General features: G+C 40.4%; 1 long non-coding RNA gene across 1 annotated transcript in view; it reads left to right on the forward strand.

Moving 5' to 3' along the window:
* The first annotated feature begins 3012 nt into the window (after nt 1-3012).
* The window catches only part of LOC135447404 (uncharacterized), a 41676-nt gene continuing 27253 nt past the window's right edge, over nt 3013-17435 (forward strand). Inside the window, exon 1 of the long non-coding RNA XR_010440101.1 lies at nt 3013-3054. This is a non-coding gene — a long non-coding RNA (uncharacterized LOC135447404). The remainder of the gene's footprint in view (nt 3055-17435) is intronic.

Consider the following 17435-nt stretch of genomic DNA (forward strand, 5'->3'; position numbering starts at 1 on the left):
TGCATAGTGCAAGCAGTTTGAAGAAGGTTCAGGGCAGAAGAAAATATAACTATGTGTAACAGTAGAGTAAGGACATCATGATTCTGATATTATCTTTCTTTTCTTTCCAACTAAATATTTTGTACTCCAAAATTGTAAAAGAATAAATTAATAACGTGACCTTTTAGCAGCCGAAAGTTCAGAGGAGATGAAGTCTTGTATTGAAAATGAAGACAAAATCTGTTCAAGCTAGCTTCATTAATATGAAATTTTTACCCTGCCTCTAACTCCTGCCACAAATCAGGCACTGACACAAGGTCTGGCACACTGAGAAGGGAGGGAGAGTGTCTGTCTGTTTTGAGGGCACCGTAGGCAATACCAGTGAAATCTCACGGGAGGTCTTGCTGACTGGGCTTATTACACCATTTTTTCTTACATGACTGATGTGAATGCCACATGAATTATGTGCAGCACCAATATGAAAGTAGAAGGAAAATTGTGTGCAGATGAAGAAGAAGGTGGGAAAGCAACTTGGTTTCACCACCACCATATATTTTTTCCAGTAGGCAATAAATTTATTCTGTTGAGCTTTGGCAAAATTATCTGTAATAGAGGAATTAGTTGTTTCTCATTATAATGTTGATATTTGGTATATTTAAATTTCTCACAATGCTGAAGAAAAGTGAAATGCTAATTGCTATTTTTTTTTCATAAATGCATGTGTCCTTGAGTGCAAAAGTCTTCAGGATGTTGTCAAGAGAAAATTGTGCTGTTTCTTTTGTTGCCTCTTTTCTTCTCCCAAAGTCAGCCTGTGAATATTAAGTTGCTGTTGCCAGCCTGCATGTTCAAAAGCTTGTATCTCAATGCATGTGTAGTTATCTTAAGTACACCTAACGTATAACCCAGTCTTTACAGTGCCGTGTATGATAACAGAAAGGAAAACTTTTCAATATCTAGTGGAATTGTGCTCCTTTTGGAGTAACTGAACACACTACAACTTATCTGTATAATGATGTTAGTGAGTCTCAGCTGTGTTTCTTCTTCTCCTCTTGTAACAAAACCAAAACATTTTTTTTTCTCTAAGCTAAAGTAATATTTACAGTTTAGCTATTCTTGCTTTCTGAAAATACAACCCCCCTCTGCAGTTATTGGTTGTTCCTTCCATTCATTCCCTATTTGAAAGGGCAAAAGTTGGGATGAAGGCACAGACAGGAAGCCGGTGAGTTTCCAACTACTCCTTCCTCAGCTTGTCCTGTTTGTGCAGTGTAACTTCAAGATAATCAGGGGAGAGGCCTGAGGAAAGGGACATGGCTCTTCAAAAGTGGGGTGCCTGGATTCATCTTCTGATGGACATGAGACAGTGAGGGTGGAGAAGGTGCCTGTGGGCTGATGGAGACAGCAACATAAGGGAAAGAGAAAAGGCAGGCCTTGTATGTGAGTTTGTATTGCACACAGCTAAGAGAAACAAGGGCAGAGTGACCAAAAATTAGGAGGCAGGCTCTGACTATGGAAAAAAACCAAAGAAATAGAATTAAAGTAGCAGCTAATGAAGAGAAAAAACAGGGAGGGGAAGACTGTGTTAATCTATATAGGGGAAAAAAGGAAAGACAAAAGGAGAGGAATAGAACAAATTGAATGAAGGTAATGAATTACAAAAGGAATGTTGTTACTCTGCTTTCATTTGCATTTATTTCTCTCATGACTGACTGGAAAGAACAAATTACAGTAGAAGAGGTGATTGGAATGGTAGAAACAAAATGTGGATAAGAAAACCTACATACTGTAAAAGTACTTGTAAACAAAATAAAAAGGATCAAAGTGTCTCAGTAGGAGCTTGGGGAAGAGTTAACAGTGGGAAGGAAAAGAAATAGTAATTCCCAGATTGTAAAAAGTCTTTGTTTCTTTGTTTTGTTTTTTCTTTTAATACTTATGGCTCAATTTTTCTCCAACTTCCCCATAAGCAGTTTTTGTTCTGCCACAGGTTCTGGGGATCTCTTGACCACTAGCGATTTTTCTCTTCAAAACGTTTCTCAGCTTGGCTTACAAACACCTGCACTTTGAGGACATATCCAGCAGCTTCCATGAGATCTGGAAATTGCTCTTTTTGTGGTCACACATGTAAGAGAACCTTTTCTGTGGTTAGCACACACTTACTCCCTTTATTAACTGCCTTGCCTCTAACCATGTCACTCCCATATGTCTCATCAGGTGCCTTTTGGCTTTAGCTCTTTTCTGCGAGAAAGCAAATTTACCTGCACCCCTGACTCTTTAAAGAGCCATTCCCAAGAGTCAGACGAACCTTCAGGGGCCCACAGGTACCGTCCTGGTGTTTGGTTTCGTTTGTTTTCTGTCCCAAAGTGTGCCCTCAGTGCCTTGGGAAGTTCTAGGGGCAGGTTGCTTGTCCTCTGGCTGACAGGATAACAGGAGTGTGAGGGCAGGGGTGCTTCAGGCTACATGCAGGTGATGCAGGGAGGGGGTGGGTGCAACGAATCAAGGAACATTTCTGTGCCACGGGCCAGAGCTTCAGAATTTCCTCCACTTGTACCTATGAGCAGCACCAGGCTATTTGCAGGTACATGCAAACTCCAGGTAACACACACGGGAAGGCTGCTGATTTGACAGTAGTGTCTTGTGTCCAGGCTGATCCGTAAATTGTTAAAAGTAGCAACAACCACATGCAGGTGGCATGACTCTGAGCTCTGTATCTTGGTATAAATAAGCTCCACAGCTGATGTATTGAAAAAAAGAATCAGACCTTGAACTCACAGAGCTGAGAAAAGGAAATCCATTGATTCATTAATGGGAATTTTTGTGTCAGCACTCTGTGGAGAGATAGAATGTAAGAAAATAAAGATAGTGCAGAAGGCAGTCTCACCCCTGAGGAGTTGCAGGTGTACTAATCACCAAAGATTAGGAACAGGGCTGCCCTTAATAGGCCACAGCTGTGTCCAATAAGAAGATGAGTGCTACAAAAGAGTGGGTGAGCTGGGTAAGGAGTGAGTTGGAGTTTGTTGGCTCAGTTGTGAAAAAGGAGTCAGCTCTGTGAGGAGAAGCCCATGAGAAATCACCAAGAAGGTATGGGACTTTTGCAATAAGATGACAACAGCGCTCCATGACAGGTGTCCCCAGAAGCACAGATTTTGTTGTTAGTATGCTGTCTGAAACAAGGATATGCGGATAGCCTGACTTGCTACCATGTAGCAATTAAATGTTTTGGGATCTTTCATAATCATTCCAGTCAAGGCTTGGAAAAAAGTCGTTGTTCATAAAAAGAATCTCCTATGGGCCTTCAACCTTAATAAGCTTGTTTATGGAGTTATAATTTCATAAGCATCATAAAACTATAATGGAAAATCCAGCAAAACACTGCTTAGAACTGTTTCTCACCTTGTTTTGTTTTTTTTTTTTTTTTTTTTTTTTTTTTTTTTTTTTTTTTTCTGTAAAAGAGAGAAAACACAATTCTGTGGGGCTTTGGTAGGCATGTAGATCCCACACATATCCTGTAGGCTCAGATTGGGATAACTGAGGGGCAGAGAAATAAATACGGACTGAGAAATTTGGTAAAGGGTTTATGTATTATTTACACTCTAATTTCAAAGGACGTTTAGTAGCAGTTGTATCCAGTTGGGGACACTGAAGTTTAAAATAGCTTCTTAAATTGTAGAAGATCAAGTACTGTGGAACCCATGTGCTTCTCAAATCAGGCTGTAAAATCTCTAATGGTCAATGAAGTGTATCAATATAATGTGTTGACTGGTTTAATTTCTTAGAATACACTTATTATGCAGATGTTTCTCGCTGGTAATGTAAGGTGTCTTGACTTACTTTTGTGTAGACCAGTAAAATCCAACTTCAGGGGTTTTTTGGAGCTGATCTTGGGCATATTGCCTTTTTGTTTTACATGGGGCCTGCTGTTCAGAAGATTTAAGGGACGATTCTCTTAGACCACAGGTAGTTTGTGTAAGTTTAGAAAAATCCCACTCAAAAGCCTTTAAATTAAGCATGCTGGGAAATGAACAATACCCAGAACTGTAGTCACTGACTCTGATCTTCCTTAGCAAATCTCCATCCTAGCAGTTCATAGTGGTACTTTTGGATTCATCATTGTCTTTTGCCTCTGTTTAAAAATGTACATTATCCCACATACTAAGTAATCTTCTGGGTTAAAAGAGAAGAATTGATACTGACAGAACACAAGGAAAAGTATTTTAAGCTTCAGGTAGTGGTTCTAAAGAAGTTCCGGAGAATGGAAATTCTTTAAATTGTCTAAAATATTCACTGAGATAGAATTTAGGATTTTGGCTGTGGATGATTGTCAGGAAGAAATAAAAGTGCTATGAAAGTCTCCTGCTTTTTTAAAACTATTTGACATTTATGAAAGGACAAATGGACTTTGACATGAAAGTACAGAACTGTTATCAAGTTTTTGGTTCTTCTACAGACTTCCAGTAGAACTTTATAAATGGCTTTAATCTATTCTTTTCCTGCTTTATTAATATCCTTGCTTCTGTTATCACACTAAAATGGAGAAAATGTTACTTCTACGACACTTGCATGCCTCTTTTGAGCTACAAACTTTTAAAATGGGCATTTTCCTCCAATTTGTTGACCTGGTCCTGTGGACTAGATACAAGTTGGATTTTTGATAATGAAACAGTAACAATATTTGCTTAGGTTTGGTTAGTTAAACAATCCAATGACATCTTCTGAACACCGCCAAATGCCAAAACGTGGCGTTTCAAAAAAGGAATATATTAGAGGTATCTGCCATTTTAATACAAGTTTAATTAAAGATAGAAGGGCCTACACACTAAAAGGTGTGGAAAACACCAAGCTCTGCCTTTTATTATAGTGAGATTGAACACCCATGATGATAAATTGCACATGATAAATTTGTCAGGAAATTAAAACACTGAATAGTGGCCATCAAAGTGCTATCAAAAAGAATCTTCAGTCCAGTGGGAACATTGGCACTAGTGAAAGGATGCCTGTGATGTTATATAATTTTAATTGGACTGTGTCATGACAGGCTGATCAGATGCCAAAGGAAAAAGCGCAGGAAAAAATAATATAAAAGGAAGGCCAGGTAATTACTTTATGTATCTTCCCATCTCCTTTAAACTAGCTGACAGTTTTAAATCACTTTGAAATGTTTTCTGTTCTAGATGTGGTTGTTTTGGGGTTTTTTTTTGTGGTGGTTTGTATTTTTTTTGGGTTTTTTTATTCAGTGTCTTCTATGATCAGTATAAGGTCCTCTGATGAGGAGCTGGGAAAAAGTGGGCAATGAGTGCAGTGCTCCCATTGAAGAGGAGGTAGGAAGGGCCTGCTGTAGGATTTCCCTGCAAAATCTCCTGTTAAATCTTCAGTGTCATGGGCAACTGTGCAAAGGGATACACAAAATATTGATGCAGAGGCTTGAGTTAAAATCCCCTTGTGAAATCACAGTCTTAAGCCAACAAAACAATCCCTTGTGCTGTTGTTTCTGGGCTTTGATGGTCTTTAGGGCAAAGACCATCAAAGGGGATAGCTGTAGGTGATGGCTATGGCCACGGGACCTGGGGTGTAAGCGCCAGCCTCAGCTGTTATTTCAAATCTGCATGAGGAAGCCTCTGAGGCTGAGTCTCACACCTCAAGGACTAGGGAGCTAAGCCCAACCTAATCTTGTAGGAAGGCTGTGAGAAAGTCTCTGAAAAATTTTTTCCCTTTTTTTCCTAGTCTCATGAGAAAACCACAAATGACTTCCACCTTGTTTCTCTTTCGTGGGCTGTTCAGCCAACTTATAGACGAGACCCAAAATCTAACTGGTGCATCAAACCTGAGTTCAGAACAGATTTTCTCCTGTTCTGCTTTGTGTGAGCTTGCATATCTCCCGATGCACGTCATTTGGTCAGAAACTGCACAAGAACAAAGAAAAGCAATTTTTTCGTCCTCTTCTTTCACAGAGTGTAAACTAATATCTCTAGCAGAAAGCTGTGTCTATGTTGTACTCTGAATATAATCACTTTATCAAACACTCTGTGCTGTAAATTGCTGAGGCTCATATCCTGTTCACCAAAATGTGTATTGCTGTGGATTCTAAAGCTTGTGCTTCATTGTTTATGTTGACCTGGAATCAAGTTTTGTGTTTGTAAGATGAGCATAACTTATTTAAAAAGGAGCTCTGCTTTATCAGTTATTGGTGAGTGTTGTCTATCATTTCTGGTGAGGGGTCTTGGTTCTGTTTCAGGTTAGGGGAGTGAACATGTGCATTACTGTATTGAGAGCTTGTTAAACTAAAATAATTTAAAAAACCTGGTCAAAACAGATGTACTGGGCCATCAAGAAATGGAAGTAACATGGTATAAGGAAACTTTCTACCATGTGAGCTCTTTTCCAGAATAAAACCTGTCATTTTGGTAGTTATGATATTTTTCATTGATGCCTGTATTTTGTTTTGAGCCTCGATATTAGGCAAAAATAATTTGAGCCACTTAAAACATCATACTACAATGAGGAGTAATTGAAACAAGGAAAATCAAACAGCAGCAACAATAATAATAAAGCTTATTTTATTGATGGGAACTCATAAAAAAATTTACGGATACACTTCTTTGACAATCAGCATACCTTTTTTGAAACAACATTAATAAATTTGGCCCTAGGGCTTGAAAATATGTCTGTAATAGGTTCAGCTTCCTCCTTCAAAAGTGCATGTGTTATGTGCATTATTTAGAAAAAATCAGTGCTAAAGACAAGGGAAAAGAAATTGAAAAGAAATTTTGACTCCTGCAGATCATGGTGTGGCCTGAGGTGGGGAGATGCACCATCACACACAGAGAGAGCAGAGGCAGGAAGTGGGAGTCTGTACTATGGCAAAATGGGTCTTTGTCTGTAAGAGAGTATCTAGTCTTTCTCATCAAGCTCCCATTGCTTGGGAATATCTTCTCTTGGCTCTTTATAAGTTTCCTTCAGTGAGGGTGCCATCACCTCTCAGATCACTTGTGTCTCACAGTCAAACTCTGTATGATTATATTGGTGTGTATACCTATATATACAGGTATATTAGTTTTTTAAAACTAATATAAAAAAAAAACTATTTTATTTTTAAAAACTATTTTAGTTTTTCAAAGTTGCATAAGGGGCTCTTTCCCCCTTGTGCTAATTGCTCCCTCCCAGCCTCTAACATTAATCTTTGTGTTTCTGACAGTCCTGCCCATTCTGTGCTGCTAGCCATGTTTGGTGAAGAAGCACTTCCTTGAACATTGGTACTGTTGACTATTGTGTTGCACTTTCCAGGATGTACAGTGTGGTCTGAGCTCTTCAAAAATTCAGGAGAAAAGAGCAAATGTGGCAGTTGGCCCAGTGGAAATCTGGAGAATATGGAAAAACTTAGAGTGCCTATGCTCACCTATAGCCACTCCACATTTTTCTGTGGATTATGGGTTGCTGTGGGCAAACACTGAGGATGTGGCCTAGTGTTTTATACTTGCATTCAATCTAATTATGAATCATCTTGGCTTAATTTCAAAAGCTCTTTTAGAATGAAAAAGGTATCTCTTTCACTTATTATAGAACACTGCAAAAACCATCCTTAGAATCGTTCAATGGAACGGAAGAAGCAAACCAGAGCTGCACAGGAGGGCTTGTTCTTGGTGAAGCAGGTGGGAGAGGTGTGCAGGGTGAGGTGTTCCCTGCCTCCCGCTCAAACAGCATGTGGCAGGTCACCCTTGGTGGCCATGAGAGCCCTCTGCCACAGCAATTATTTCAGAATGGTTGTTTCTCTCAGACCAAATCCTGTGGCACCCTTGTTGGTGCCACATTCAATTAGAAGGACACAGCTGAGGCTCTCGGGGGGCTGCAGAGCCCTGTCCGGTCTCATCACTCAGGAGAGCGGCTGCGGGGCTGGCTCTGCTGCCAGGTGGCCCAAGCGTGTTGCCCATCCTAGGGAGGCTTGGTGGAGCGATCCCTGTGCCAGGGCAGCGTGTGGCAGCACAGAGGGGAGGCTGTGCTGGGGCTGGCAGGTGGCTGCAGCGAGGGGCCTGGGCGAGGTTGGTTTAGTGGTGAGCTCTGATTGCCGCCATGGGCGCGCAGATGTCGCTTTCCACACCACCGGTCACAGCGTGCGACAGACACCCAGCGCTGCTGCACAGCCAGGCACGGCTTTAGGAGCGGGGGAAACAGCCTGAGGGCTTGTCTTAAATTGGTTCTTCTGCAGAAAACCATGTGCTGGGGATGTGGCACCTGTGGACATGCAGGGAATGAGCCATCTGACTTTTCTGCTTGTTGTTTCTCATGTCGTGCCTTGGATTTTCTTGTTTAGTTTTGCTGGGGTTTTTGCCTTGCCAGTTAGATCCCACTTGTTCAAAACACCTCAGAAAGTGGCCATGTGAGCCAAAATGCCTCCTGCTGATACACACAGTGGGCTAACACTGATGAGCTGAGCTCTCTCCTGTGATCAATTTTTTTTCATGGTAGGGTAGAAAATTTAAAAGTGCATGGCTAACATTGTGTCTACTTAGGGGCAATTATGATGTCTTAGATGGGGTGAACAGGACTTATTTTAGAAATTATTCTGTCATCAAACTGAAACTCTGACCAGAAGTAGACACATGAGTAATTCTTTAAAACTTTGTCATGAGGAGTGAAAGGAAAAAACTGATAAGAGGCATTCACATAATCACAAAATTGTTGATAAGAAGTAGTTTCTTAGTTTATTAAGCTTTAAAGAATTGAACATTGTTTATAGATGTGAATTTTTGGCTATATCTCAAGTTACTGGGTTGAATAATAGGAGTGTAATTACATCTATTACCATTTCATGGCAGATTAATTGGCTTATCTTAGGAAAATCTTACTTGGAAAGTTTTGGATTTTTTTCAAAATTACAAAAAAAGAAAATAATCCCAAGCCAAAAGAAAAAAAAACCAAACCAACCCAAACAACAAAAAAATCAAAAGCTCTACTAAGTATAAAAATAAAACAAAAAAGCACCATTTCTGAATTTAACATAAAGAACAGGCCATTTCCAGAAAAAAAGATATGTGCATTTTTATCTTTTGGTTTTTGTTTTTTTTTTTGTAACTGTTGATTTACAATGATATCTGTGGTTACTCTTGGAAAGGTAAAATGAGCACGCTACTGTTTATTACTAGAGCTGGCAACTGAGATTTAGGTTGTATTTCAGATGTCTAATCTGTGTCAGTAACTTGTCAATATTAACACTGTTGGTAGAGCTGACCATTGCGTCTATCAAAAGTGCATATTTTGTTGTCTTTACCTCACTTTTGAATACTCTTAGCTTTGGTTGTCATACTATAAAGTTGATATCTACAAAGGAACAACATTATGAAACATTAAAAAAAACTGTATAGGACCTGGAAAACCACATAACATAAATGTCCATGAAGGCACAATTCTTCTGGATTCAGCCAGTGTTCAGCCGAATTTATTGTGTTCATTTAAAATGATTTTTAATTAAATGAACTTGCAATTTCCCTAGTATATATAGTGTACAATTAGGGTGGTGATATATTTTTAGAATTAACTCTTGTTGGGAAATTGCGTAACGTAATGTATGAGGAGCTCTTCTTCAACAGAAAAATACAGAAAATTCAACTTCCTTGGATATACCTTTGTTTTTGAAAATGATTTTTTTAATGTTTTGTAACATGGAAACATAAGGCACTTTTGTTTCTAGCAATTAAAAAAACCCAAAAAAACATTAAAGGGACCATGTTAGCCCTTGACTCCAGTGGAACTACTACATGAAAAGCATCTTTGGCCATAGTCATTAAAAACAAGGAATTCCAGGCTCGGATAAAAATGAATGTATGTTTAAATCACTTTGTGTTCCTGGAACGTTGTTGCTCTCTCTGGAGATCTTTTTGCTGTCTCCTACCACATACTGTGTTTCAAATAAAGTGTTTTTTTATTCTCAACCTGTAAAAATGAGCAGTCCTGTAAGGCAGAATGTGGAAACAAAATTTTCTTTGGGCAAAAAAAGACTAAGAGCAGTTATAGTATGCTGAAGTCCTGTTTGGCTAACTTAGAGAGTAGGCTTTGAATAAGTCAGTTGCAGAGGAAAATATTTCACTGGCAGTGGTGATGATAGAATACAGCACTGAGTCAAAATGAGAGCCCTGATTTAGCTGCCATTAAAGAATTTTTAAAGCAGGATAATCTTTAATAGTGTCACATTATCCACATTGTATTCTTCAAAACCATTGAGTTCAAGAGATGTTTAACACTGCATCATTTGACGGTGGAGATGCAGAGCATTTCTGTTGATGCCTTATCAAGGCTGGACAGAGTTAAAGAATAAAGTAGGTGTTTATTAAAAGGCCTCAATGGATGCACCTTGGGCAGTGCAAGAGCCCAGCCAGGGCTACACCCATGATGGACCCAAAATGGTCGCAAAATGGACAACCCTACACAGGGTTTCACAATTTTATAAGTTGTGGTCCATTTGCATATTGGAGTTAATTGCCCAGTTATAGCTTCAGATTATGAAATCCCAACCTTCTTGTTTTTCTCTCCTCAGTCCAATGCTGTTCAGTTGTTTATGCTCTTGGGCCTGACATTTGGGTGGTTGTCCTGGATTCCAAGCTAGGAAAGGAATTGTTTGTCTAGCTACTGTGGGAAGAGATCTTACCTACACCAAATTTGAAGCTCAGAACTACACACTAAAGCAGTGCAGCATCTGAAAAAATATAAAAACCAAAACCTAATGCATCACAGTTACAAAAGTGACAGTGGATTTCACTTAAGCGCATTTTACATTATGAATGCCCTGAGTTTCACAATGTGGTGTTACCACCGCTGTGGAAACCACTGGCTGCTCTGCTTACTTCTATGAGGAGCAGAGAAACCTCCCTCTTGGATAATGTGGCTGCAAATATAAAAAAAGAGGGGGGAAATCAAAACATCCCTAAAGTCCTACATTACCTTTAAAACATCCCTAAAGTCCTTCATTCCCTTTCAGTGATTCTAATTTGGGAATGGGCATAAGCACCCTTCATGTTTTAACTGATTGTGGGTACGCTGGCTGCCTGTAATGGCTGCTTCACCAGTATTTGCTGAAATGGTTCAAAAGTGCAAACCCAAATCCCACAGAGTCAACCATCCTTGGCTTGCCCTTGAGACTCTGGAACCTGAAGCTCTGTGACTTCCTTCCCTTCCTGTTGGTAGGATTGTGTCATTTGGGAGAAAAACAGGGGTGGCCAAAATGCATCCTAGGATCAAAAAGTCCAGTCTTAAGTGATATCGAATCTTTCCAGCAGAACCCGCAGTGCCTTCTCCAGTGTATTCACCATTTTACAGCATCAGGCAGCAAATGTGGGTGTATTTTCTGATGTCTACAGTGAGAACTTGTTCTTGTGTCATAGGTACATGGCTGCAGACTCTGCTGTCTGCCTGCCCTCTGCAAAGGAATCCCCTGTATTGGTCAGCAGTCAAAGAAATAACAAATGGCAGGCTTACAAAGTACTGAAGTAATAAGGGAACCTAAATAATACAAATGAGTGTAATACAGATGCTTTTTTATCTCTCTGGAAAATGTCAAAATGCTGGATTCACCCTTTTAGTGTTCAATGTGTTGAAGAAAATTGTAGCATTAGTTTTGTCTCCATTCTTTTACAGCTCATGTGCTTCTCTTCACCTCCTGACTCCACACTTATCCATCCACATACACGTGGTTCCCATGTATCCACCTGTCATGGTTTGAGCCTGGCACAGAGCCAGTGCCCCCCATGAAAATGCCTCACCCTGGTGTCTGCTGTGAGATGTGACCAGGAATAAGCAAAAACAGGCTCTAACTTAAACATAAAGAAAACTTTATTACTTAAACTACAGGAAAATAGGGAGAGACTATAAGGAAAAGGAAAAAAAGAAATTGAAAACCTTACAAAAAAACTTTCCTCCTCCCCACTCCCTGACTTTCCCAATCCGATACATTCTCCCAAAACACCAACTGCCCAGCCTTGGCCCCACACTTTAGTATACTCAAACTTCAGTTCATGAAGAGGAAAGGAGTCCTTCTCGTTCCATAGGCTTCTCCTGGAAACACACTGAAACCTCGTGTGCTTCCTTGTCACTTCGGCACCACCCGGAAAAAAAAAAAAGTCCTTTTGCCGCTTGTGACATCTTCCTTCCATGCTCAGTGCTCTCACCACTGAGACATGGCCAGAGCTGCTTTTAGGGTTGTCTTTCAAGGATGCCTTGTCTCACTCCAAAAAGGCACAGTCTCTGCTTTTGGGACATCTGTCCCCCCCATATTTTTCCAACCCCCTGGGGCCGGGGGGTCCTCACGAAGAACCTTCCTGGTTTTGAGGCACTGCCTCCCCCTAAATGCAGTCTGCGTCACAGGAACAACTGAGTCCATAGCCACGAGAAAAGTCCAGCCAAAAGGCCACTCCAAATCATCTCTCCCCATCCAATCATCTCCACATTCTTCGGGCCAGGTCCTTGTCTCATCTCATCTCTCATCTCCCTTCTTATTCAGCTTCGAGGAGGATTAGCATTTTTGCAAGGCCCCAGTCATGCAAGAAAGGGTTAAAAGTTTTCAGTCTCTGTCGGTCCCGGAGCGACTCCCACGCACGCTGCCCACACGCTGCCGCTCCGGCCGGGCACTCTCCCTCCCCCCTTCTCCTTCTGGCTGGCTGCTCTCCTGGGGGGGGGGGGGGGGGGGGGGGGGGGGGGGGGGCTGCCCGAGGGCTGACTCTCTGGGATCTTCCACCCTTCCATCCTCGAAGCCCCCCCGAAGCCCCCTCAACCCCATCTCTGTCCAGGCCCCGGGCCTACCGCATGGCTGCCCCTCCCCCCGCCCAGCAGCAGCGGGCTGGGCGGGGGAAGAGATCTGACCTCTTCGCCGACGATGTCCAAAAGAGGGAGTGCCAAGGGCAGTGCCCTGCTTTTAACCCCTGTGTATTCTCGGAGGTGTGTCCAAACCCCACTGGCTACACCGGGTGCCAGTGTCAAACCCAAAACCTTCATTGGTTTGACCACAGCTTCCCAGAATTCCCACTCCTTCCTGGTCAAACCACCACACCACCTCTCCATTTACACTTTATTCACTGTTCTATTTTAACCCATCACATAGCTAATAAGAAAAGTATTTTAAAAACCTGTATGTACAGCAGAGGCATTTTAGATATCCCACACTACTTCAGAGTATGTGAATTTTTTGTGCATTTTCAAAGTTTTCTTCTCAGCTGTCAAGGTGAATTATATGGGTTTGTTGTAATCCCTGCTGTAGCTGGGGGAATGGTAGGTGAGGAGCTCTGGTTAATAATCTGTTGTTGTCTTAGATTGAAGACAATTTAAATTCACATGAACTCTTGATACTCTTTTTCTAGATGAGAGAATTGAATGTAACACAGTGAAATGCACAGCCTGTATTGCAATGATACTGTATTCCAGCACTGAAATGCCAAGGAGATTCGTCCCAACGGTTTAACACATGGGAAGAATTGAGAAATAGAAAATTACAGTGGCATTTCCTCCCTCTGAGGAGGTGAAAGTCAAGTAATAGCTCCCCCACAAAGCAGGATTATTAATCTATAATGTAAAAAGTAATGTGTAGTAGTCAGATGAGTGCACTAAGGAGAGTTTTGGCTTCTTTTGTTCTCTGTTTTTCTGGAGAAAATAATTCTTTAAATAGTGGGGCGATGTTAAAAACTTACCACAGACTTTGGCAGAATTTGATAGCACACAGAAGGGGAGAGTGCGAAGTGCATTATCTACTGCAATATTCATTCCTAGAACAGACTGGCAAATGGAAATTTGATATTCTGACAGTTTCAGGTCTAGAAATAAGAAACAGAATTTTGCCCCTTGTTATCTTCTCTGAGGGAACAAGGCATTCCAGGCACAAAGCTCAGTACTTTCAGTAGCTGCATGCTAGATAACCTATAGTCCTTCTAACATGGGCAAACACAGAGATGCCAATTCCTGAAGCCATGTAGCCGTGCATGCCCCTGAGCAAAACATTGCAGGAAGCAAAGGGATTACAGAGTACCAGAGGCAGATTACTGTGAGCTCAACAAATACAAAAAAAGCTGTTTCTAATCAAGGCATAAATATTCAGGAAGTGGCAGAAATGATCAATATGGATGACTGGAAAACTACAGGAGGCAATGAAGACCAGGAGAAATGCAGTCAAGATGTTTACAATTTTTTTTAAAAAATGTTTTGACATAAAACCATTCCACTGAGAGCTAACATCTCATTACCAAGAAATCCCTTAGGATGACTCAGAAGTGTTAGGTCTGAAAGAGAAGGTATAGGAGGCAAAAGAAAAAATACAAGGGAGTTATCAAGAAATCTGAGATCAAAAGTGGAAGGAAAATTACATAGGATATAAATATGAATAATAAATGGCTTTACAAATGCAAATTATAAGAAGCAAGAGGTTGATGAGAGAGACTGCAGGCACTGTGGGGCCATAAGGAAACTTTTCATAGAAGATGTGATATTTGTACGAAACAATGATATCTTAGAGCCAATGCTCACTTGATTGGCAAGGAGGCTTGGAGGCTTTGTGGTTTGAATTATAAACATGATTTTTTTTTGACATGATCTGGCTGTCTTATCCTTGGAGGTGCTCAAGGCCATGCTGGATGGGGCCCTGAGCAGAGGGGTCTAGTGAAAGTGATCCCTGCCTATGGCAGGGTGGTTGGAATTCCGTGACCTTTAAGGTGCCTTCCAACCCAAACTATTCTGTGACTCTGATTTTATGTGGGTAGTTGGGACTATAACCTTTTCCACACAGCTTTTCATGTTCAAGTATCAGTTGATGAAAACAGAGGACATCGTGGGACTTACTGAAAGACTTTTGTCTTCATCTTGCTTCTAAGTAGAAATAATAATGAGCAAAACTCCAGTTCTGGAAAATGCCTTTGCTCCAGGATTTAAAAGCCTGGCAGAGCACAGGGTGAGGGTATTACAATTTTAATTCAAATGCCTAATTTAGGGCAAGCTGAGTTTTGTTTTGTTGAGTTTTTTGTTAATTTTAAAAACAGTTTTGGAGCCTGGCTTGAGGAATACTGGATCTGTGGAGCACTGGGCTTGAAAATAGAGAGACATTTGATAGAATCCTTATATCAAAGCTTTCAGTACTTGCAATGTTTCTTCTAAAGCCATAGTAGCCCAGGACTACAGATGTCTTCCTATTATTCCTATAGGATAGATAAAACCCCAGTAAATCTTCTGGAAATGTCAACTGGATCTCAAGATATGAAAGGACAGTAAAAAACAGATAAAACTGTAGAATTGAGATTTTTAAATGTGATCCAAGTCTACAAACCTTGGATCAGAACACAGGAAGCTGAAGGAAAATTTCCTTTCAAGAAGGAAAAACGAAATCTTGCTATTTCAGTGGGGATCAATTTGGCAAGCTTTGCTGCATGTCCCTGCACTTCCTGGCACTCCATGCCTTTTGATGGCTTTCACTTTGGTGAAGATATTTTTTTCTAGTGTCCATGCCATGTCCCTCATATCTTCCCCTCAAAGTTGTCTTCCTCCTTGATTTTTTCCCCTGCTTTTGCAACATCTGTGAGGTTAGTTTTGGCCTCTTTTGGTCCTTTGCACTGCACCTCATGTAATTCCAGTCCATTTTCTTGTAGACACTGAATTCCCCAATTTTTTTTTTTTTTTTTTTTTTTTTTTTTTTTTTTTTTGTTCTTCAATTGCATTTCCTTTGATCATATCTCCTTTCCAGAGTGTTTGTAAGCCTTTCTTTTCGGGTTTGCAAGATTCCTTTTCCCTTCCTGAAAGTAAGGGATATTTAAGTTGGTGATTTCAGCACTGAAGTTCACTAAATTTCAGATTTATGTTCCTCAAGTACAATATCCAGAAGATAATTAGACTTGCTGGTTGTACCACTTTATAGTAAATGAAGCTGCATTATTAAAGTACCTTAATATAGTTACAGAAGTCAACTTCTAGGCAAATGTAATATCAGGCTTCTGTAGAGTGTGATTTAATCAAAATATGCTCATTTGGTCTGAACAGTTCTCTTTAATCCCTGAAGCTTTGACCCTCCTGTGTGACACACTGCTGATTTGCTATAGAATCTGACCCCTTGAAAACCTTGAGAGAGATATTGGCCAAGCAGGTAATTTAACTGCCAGCATTGTAACATAATGTGGGCCTACTGAGACTAATAGATTGATTATCTGCTAATTCAAGATAAATAAGATTTCTTTTAGCTTAAACGGTGATCCCAGAGTTTGAAGAGAAAGTGGCTTTTTTCCTATTTGTTTTCTTTGCAGAGTGTGTGTGTGTTTATGCATAGGAATAGGAAAAGGGAATTCCTCAAAACGTGATCAATGGTGAATTCACCATGATGTAAAGCTTTTAGCTGGGAAAGGACTACAGGATAAATGAGACAATGGCATATGTGCACATGTAACCTTTGAATTAGGAAAGATTCAAGCCACTAATTAAAATAGAGTTGGGGAAAAGCTGGACACATACGGGGAGTCCGTGCAGGTTAATGAAAGGAAGGTCGTGCTTCACATATCCAATTAACTTCTCTGAGAAGGAGAGATGGTCAATGGGACTTGACAGGGGTAAAGAAACTGATATAAAGTGTTATGACTTCAGGAAGGCTTTGTGACACAGTACCACCAAAAAGGCAAGTACATTTCATTAGCCAGTGTGGGATTGATGGTGGAATTAGTCACTGGATAGAAAGGGGCTTGGGGCCTGGATCATGATGAGCAGCGAACTGCTGTTCACTGGTTCACAAGAAGTGATGAATGAACCACTGCAGAACTGCTGTCCAGACTGGGTCAGCTTTCAGCACAAGGGAGAACTCAAAGCAGAGCAGAAAATGAAGCATTAGCACTTGTACTAAACAATAATCTTGACCTAGACAATTTTTATAAGTGTGCTAAAGAGTCCTGGCTAGAACTTAATTAAAAGGTAGTTTCCTTTTCTAACATATTGAATTATAATCTAATGAAAATTTTATGTTAAAAATGAGAGAAAAATAAAAAAATATCTAAATTGCTTCAAGCTACAAGTCCTGCTGCACCTAAAGTTGTGTTAAAAGAAGATAACAGACTTGCTGGAATATTAGAGGTTTTCAGGCCCAATGCACAGTAGGTGCTTATGATTATGTACCTTGAAATACTGAGAGCAGATTTAAGAGATTTCACAGCACATGGATTCCTGAACTCCAGGAAATACTGACTAGCTGGAAAACATGAAGTGTGAAAGGGTCATTGCTTTATTTTGAAATTCCCTTGTGGTGTGTGGAGGCACAAGAATTATGCTTGTTGTTGGACGCTGCATTTCACTTCTGGGAAAGTATGAAGTGTTTCTGTCTGCATGGGTTAGTGCTGACCCCTTTTTGGATAAAAATAAAGGATATTGAAAAATATGGTGCAGACTAGTGTTCCTATAAAAGGTTACATGTGTTGTCAGCTATGATGCATTGGAAAATCTGTGTGAAACAAGGGATGCCTATGTTCAAC

The sequence above is a fragment of the Zonotrichia leucophrys genome, chromosome 4 (assembly GCF_028769735.1).
Source record: "Zonotrichia leucophrys gambelii isolate GWCS_2022_RI chromosome 4, RI_Zleu_2.0, whole genome shotgun sequence".
NCBI classification, from domain to species: domain Eukaryota; kingdom Metazoa; phylum Chordata; class Aves; order Passeriformes; family Passerellidae; genus Zonotrichia; species Zonotrichia leucophrys.